Source organism: Aythya marila, assembly GCF_965140915.1.
Source record: "Aythya marila genome assembly, chromosome: 9".
Taxonomy (NCBI): domain Eukaryota; kingdom Metazoa; phylum Chordata; class Aves; order Anseriformes; family Anatidae; genus Aythya; species Aythya marila.
In genome coordinates, this window is record NC_139050.1 from 16,571,803 (window position 1) to 16,578,259 (window position 6,457).

Genomic DNA, 6,457 nt, shown 5'->3' on the forward strand with positions numbered 1-6,457 from the left:
AGTATTTGGGGATGACAGTGCAGATGACAGGGCTGTACAAAATTATGTGGTGAAATAGCAAGAAGAGAAGTGATGTAATGACTTGGATAGTGTAATGTGTCTTTGTTCTCCCAGCTCTGCCACTTGTGCCAGTAGATTGTTGTGATCGTAGACTACAAATTTTACTTTATTACTGATGCTTATACATTAATCCTTCTTCCTATGAAAGTGGTTTATAAAATATTTAGCATGGCTGCTGAAAAACAACATTAAATATGCTTGTAATTTCTGGTCAGCCTTTTTTTTTTATTATTATGATGAGATAGAAAATGCTGGTGTTTTACTTTATAAAAATGGATTTTTTTAATCTTAATTTTTACTACTTTAGATCATGAAATGATGTTTATTTCAGATTGAGATGTGATTGATCTATGCAGTCAGCTTTATTTTTAAATTGTTACGCGTTAGGGCAATGAAGCAGTGTTTCTAAATACCTACAGGTTATAGATGAAATGAGGAGCTAGAAGCTCTGCGGATAAAATAGAACCAATTAGGTAGAAGACTTCGATGTAGACAGTGCTTGAAAGCATGAAGTGAGAAGGTTTAATTGCTCTGATAGCAGATGTTAAGCTCGGGGGAATAAGAAATACAGAGAAGCCGGACCTTACTGCTGCTCTGAGTATTACAACAAAGCTCCCTGAGGCACACGGGTTGTGGGATGCTGCTGCCTTAGCGCAGCCTTGTTAGTTCCTCTTTAGGAAAAAGCTAAAGGCACGAGAGGGAATAATGCAGCCTCTAGCAAGTCCCAAAAGGAAGGTGTAGTACCAGCCACTGGGTGTTGGCTGCCCAAACGTGGAGCACTGCATGTGGTTTACCTTCAGTTCATCGGTGTAGGATGAAGCAAGCAAAACAGAAATGTTTCCTGCTTTTGTGTTCGTTGGGTTTATGTGGTCTTTGATATTTTAAAAAATGCATTTGTTTTAAAGCAAATGCAGATCAGATGCTTGTATTTTGTTCAAATAAGACTTGCAGAATCTGTCTTGTTCAACTACTGCAGCGTACCTTTACCCAGCTCTTGGGACCTGAATATGAGCCGAACAGTCAGTCTAACTTGTGAACTTCTTCAGTGCATTAATTGTGAAGAAGAGGCATGTAGTGTAACATATCCACTTGTCAATTCTTGTGTAGAAAAGATTTAAAGGTTTTTGTTTACCCTCCAACCCATTTTATTGTCGTCATCCTCAGTCTTGGTGGAGGAGAATAAGGAGCCCCTTTCAATGACAGGTTAAAAGTAGCAGAAATCTTTTTTGTAATTAGAGGAAGCTGTGGACTTTCACTGAAGTCTTTCTGGATTTGAAAATGTCTCCTTTATCTGCAGATCTGAAACTTGAAAGAAAGCTGTGTAGGACATAATGTCTTGGTCTTCACTTACCAAACCGTAGTGCTCTGGAGAAATTCCTTATTTCTGGAAAAATTAATCTAACTTCTAAGGAAAATTGTAGGTGTACAATCAGATTGCACAAATACTTTGTTTCAAATAGTATAGAAAGAGATCTTGCATTAACACTTTACCTGCTATTTTATCATTGTTCTAGACTATTTGTATGCATGAGATTTTATTGACTTGAGAAACCAGTGCTCAGAGCCTTGTACCACTTGAGTTCTTTTGAAAATCTCAGTGAGTGTTTTAACTTTCCACTGTAAACTGGAATGCCTGTGCAGATAAGTAAATTAATGATTGGCTTAAGCCTGAGGTAGTTCTTTCAGTTTTGCTTATATCCTACTCAAAACTCAAAAATATTCCTTCAGGAAGTCATTCTCTCCTTATGGCCTAAAAATACTACCCACATTGCCTATAGTAAGCTTACTGAAGATTTTCAGATCACAAAATTCTTAAATTTCCTTTAAAACTACTGTTCAAGCGAAGTTTCAGATTAAGTCATCAAAAATGCTGAGATGCTTTGAGCCATTAGGTTAAGTTGATTAATGTTATTTTTCTATGGCAAAGTCTTCCTGTTGGATTTTATTAGGGAATATTGATGTGCATCTAACAGAATAAAAGGCTCATCTGTTGTGCAGAGTTTAATGAATTTGCAAATGAAATGCATTGCTGTCGCCTGTCCAGAGCATTTGTAAAGAGGATCCTTTGGAGAACAAAAAGCTTGTTAGTTTTAAGAGAATTATGTTGTTTTTCAGGGCTTGGAAAGGGCTTGAATACCTGGGTGCTTGGACTCTTATATGTAGCTAGAGAAATTATGTTTGACATGAATTATTAAAAGTAATAATTATAATAAAAAAGGACATTTCAGCAAGCAGTCTTTCCTATTTTTTTCACTAGCTTCCCATTTAAAAAAAATAAACAAAACTGCTTCTTCTGTTCTGCAGGGCAAAAGGCTCTCTTTGCAGCTGGAGAAAACAGTTCCTCACAGGAACTGACACTGACATTAAGCACCATGATGCCAAATGCCAAAGCAAAAATATGGAAATCAATTCTCTACTGACTGTTGTTTTTGCCGTGTTGATGGTTACCTAAAGAGCCAAAGGGGAAGCGAAACAACAGAGTGCTTCTTAGCAACAGTACATGAGCATCTTTATGAATCTGGTGAAGGAACTCTAATGCTTCATGGTGGTATTAAGTATGTCCTGAGAACTGGACAGAACTCTGGGACTCCTGGTTCTAGCTTTTAATGCACAAAGCCAGAAAAACTCTGGCGAGCAGCCTCTGTTTTTGGGCTCTGTTGTCCCAGGTTGCTCAGTATGCCCTTTCCAGGCTTATTGTACTTGCACTACTGTACCTTTTAAGGCTGATGTTATGTAGGACAGCCTACAAAAAGATGAAGGGAACAATGCTTTTGCTTTCTCAAAGCAGCTTGCAGTGCTGTGGATTTTTCCACAAGAAATCAGTGTAGGAAAATGTTATCTGTGAAGAAATCAGTGTGCCTCTTGTCTTGTTAGTGAGCAGCATTATAGTATTAGTGACCAGCTTTATGGTACCAGTCTGTTTTCTCAGTGCCTTGACTTCTGTTTAACACTGGGTTATTTTTTTTTAACTGAATTTTGATGCATTAGTATGGCCAGATGTAATGCAGTTGGGAGTAGTTTTGCACATGGAGAAGACGAGATGAGGGGTGAATGATTTTTTTTCTGGCTGCCTGAAAGTTTTCTGACAGAATCTTAACTGAAGGCTTGTATCTTGCAGAACCATGGATGGTGGGGACTGGTTTCCTAAAATGTGTTTTATATCCCCATAGTTGAGATTAGTTGAAATAGGCTTAAAGGTTGGTTTTGCTTGTTTGTTTTTGTGGTGTGTAGTTTTTTACAATATTCCCTTTACTTGAATTTGAAGGCACTTATCCTGTTAGCCTTCAAATTCTGTCATTTTTCTCTTAGTAAGACTGTTGAGGTGGATAGGTCCATGTCTGTGCTTTAATTTTTGTTTAATTAGATAGCCAATGTTCTGACTGCCTATCTCCTAATGTATTTTAAATAATTGACAGAAGAACAGCAGCAACAAAATACTTGACCATTGTTCCTGTAAAATTTCTTCTCATAGTGATTGCATGTTACAGATCAGCTTTAACTTTTGTCTTTGTTCTCTAGTTGTTTAAAAGGAAGTGAAATGTACTGGATTACAGGTTTCTGTAATAATGAGGAAAACTCAACTAAGTACTCTGTGAGTTGTTATTCCCTGTAGTATATAGGGGGCATAGAGCTGGTCAGGTGGCTGGCTTGGCATGGGCTAAATTCTGAAAGAACTGAGAACATTTCACTCCAGAGAAAAGAATGTTGAGTTTTCTGCCCAAGTCTTTTTTTGGTAAAAACGGGCAGTGCATGAGCCCTAAAGGTCTTGTGTTCTGCTAACAAGTGACTGCAAATCTTTTATCGATTAGAACTTACAGTGCTATCTTTATGTAGGAATCTCAAAGCTATAAAAATACTCTCCTTTCAGAACCAGCATCTAAAAATACATATTTGTGCAAATGAGTGTAACAAGATGATGGTAGTGAATGTAGTCTTTATCCCATCTCACTCATCTGTTCTGTATGAACACTTTGTCCTTAGTTACAGTATAACTAATTTGTGCTTCCTTACAGTAGCTTGCAGTGACCCTTTTAATTTTTCACCATGTCTTGCTAACGAAGGCAATGTCTTTGTTCATACTTGTTCTTGTAGATACAGTTTCCAAAACAAGAACTCTTCTGTACATTGTGTTGTCTTTTTATTTCATAGTTCTCCATCTTCATCTTTCTTCTCCCTCTGTCTGTATACTTTACAGGCTTGTTGCCTGAATTCTCAGCTTGTTTGTTTTGTAAAAGAGAAATTGCTTGTGCATTAACATTTAGCATGTTAAATTGAATGTGCATGTTCTCTAGCTGATATGTTTCTGTGCACAGAGAATTTTATTTTATTTTTTGGTAGGAAGGCTAGACATTTGGTTAGTCACTGGTCCCTTTGAGGTTTATGTCTCAATTTAGCTATTGCTGCTGACTAAATTCAGTAACTGGAACCTGGTGACCTTCTATTTCTGGTTATTAAAATTGAGAAACGTGTGTGCTGGCTTGACATAGCACATTTTTGCTGGGTGAGACCTTTTCAGGGTTTTTTGTTCCTTGGAGTCCAACCGTAAGTTATAAAGAGTCTTTGGTATCGTTCTCTAGGGAATGCTTGAAGCAAATTACTTCTGCTGTTGTTGCTCGCTGGAGATTGATGGTTGTACAAGAACAGGGTCACCCAGAAGATGACTAAGCTACCTCTTGCCCTTTCCAGATGCTGGTAGCCATCTGTGGTGTTTCTGCTGGAAAGATCGAAATTGTTGCTGACGGTGGGATTGTTAATCCAGTGGTTTTCTTCCCAGGTTTAAGATATCCCTCCCGTTGTTCTTGTAATAACACACTAAATAGTGTTTGTTTTTTGAGCTCAATAGTACATTTGCTGGGAAGAAGAGAGGACAGCTGCAAGATTTCAACAAGCAATCCTCACAGTTCTTCCTCCCCACTGTTTCTGCCAACTTCTGAAGAGATGGAGATTTTTTTGAGAAACTGGGTGGACTGGGAGCTGTTGCCACTGAGATCAGCAGATGGGGGCAGTGTGTCTTTCTGAAAGGCAGGGTTTCCTTCTCACCTATCTGGCCTTCCCCTTCTTCCTATTCAAGTGTGGTGATCTTAGCCCAAGAAGCTGTCTTTATTATCAGAAATGAGGGATTTTAAATTGGAGGTTTATCTTCATTCTGAAAGTAGATGATTACTGCTTACTGTATGAAAGTTTTTTGTTCAATCTGCAAAGATTTATTAAGAAGCAGGAGGGTTTTCAAAGATGACTGCATCTTGCTCTCCGGCTGCTGGGAAATAACCCCTCAAGTACTGTGCCCATTAGACACTTTTTTTTCTTCCTTATGAAGGCTGGTTCCTGCTTTTCAAATAATGCATGTAATCTTTTTTTTGGTGTTTGATCACAATGTCTATAGACATGATTGCACTTCTACCTGGTACCAGTACTCCTGCTTTAGTGTAAGTGGGATACGGATGTGTAAAGATTTCAGCTAAATGCCTGGAAGTTTGGGGGTTGTGGTGTTTGTTTGTTTGTTTGTTTGTTTTTATTACTACTCTGTCTCCCTTAAGAGCTTTTAAGTAATCTAGGTAATCTACTAATTTAGTAATCTACTAATTTAAGTAATTAAAGGCTTTTGATCCTCAAATATTTTTAGATATAGGCATCTGCCACAGCTATAACAAAACAGCAATTCTGGCTTTTAACTACAGGATCCTGTTGAACAGATTTTGATTACTCAAAGGGTATAAGAGCAGTTAAGAGCTTATCCTAACTTTCAGTGGCTAGTGACTATTTCCAAAAAGGGTAGGAAGGAGCAAAATTACTGTAAGTACCACAAAAGTATTTTTAATACTTTCTCCTGGAACACGCTGGTATTTGTTACATCAGGCTCTGTTTCGAACTTGCATATGTTTTAAATTAAATATATATAAATAAATTTTGGAAGGACATGTTATCTTTAGTACTTTCTGTTCTGTGGATAAAAAACCTAAGCTTTTTGCTGTACATAATTTAAGCGTGTAACTAAAGAGCTCTGAAAGCATTAAAAATGAAAACAAAGCTTGGGTTGAAAATTCTGCTGTAAATGGAAACTACAGGGGAAAAAATGGTGACCTGGCTGCTTACTGTCAGAACTCCAGTACTTTGGGGAAATCTGATTTTCCTTCCCAGAGGGGATATGGCCTGGGACTGTTAGAAGCTCCTGACTTCATAGAGATAATCTTAGCTTGTCTGGATTGTGAAGAGCAATTCTTTCTATGAATTTTGTGTTCTCACGGAAGATTAGATTTACCAGTGTTGTGGTTAAGAGAGTACAGGATGGGACCCGTGATCTTACAGCATTAATTAGTCCAATGAAATGCTTCTGAGCTAAGCTGAGCGGTTAATGTATACAGGCCTAGATACTGCCCTTATCCCTGCTGCCTCCTGG

At 37.9% G+C, this 6,457-nt stretch overlaps 1 protein-coding gene across 1 annotated transcript in view; it reads left to right on the top strand.

Annotated features, from left to right (window-relative positions):
• PSMD1 (proteasome 26S subunit, non-ATPase 1) overlaps positions 1–6,457 on the top strand; it is a 71,244-nt gene that overhangs the window by 18,404 nt on the left and 46,383 nt on the right. The window lies entirely within an intron of this gene.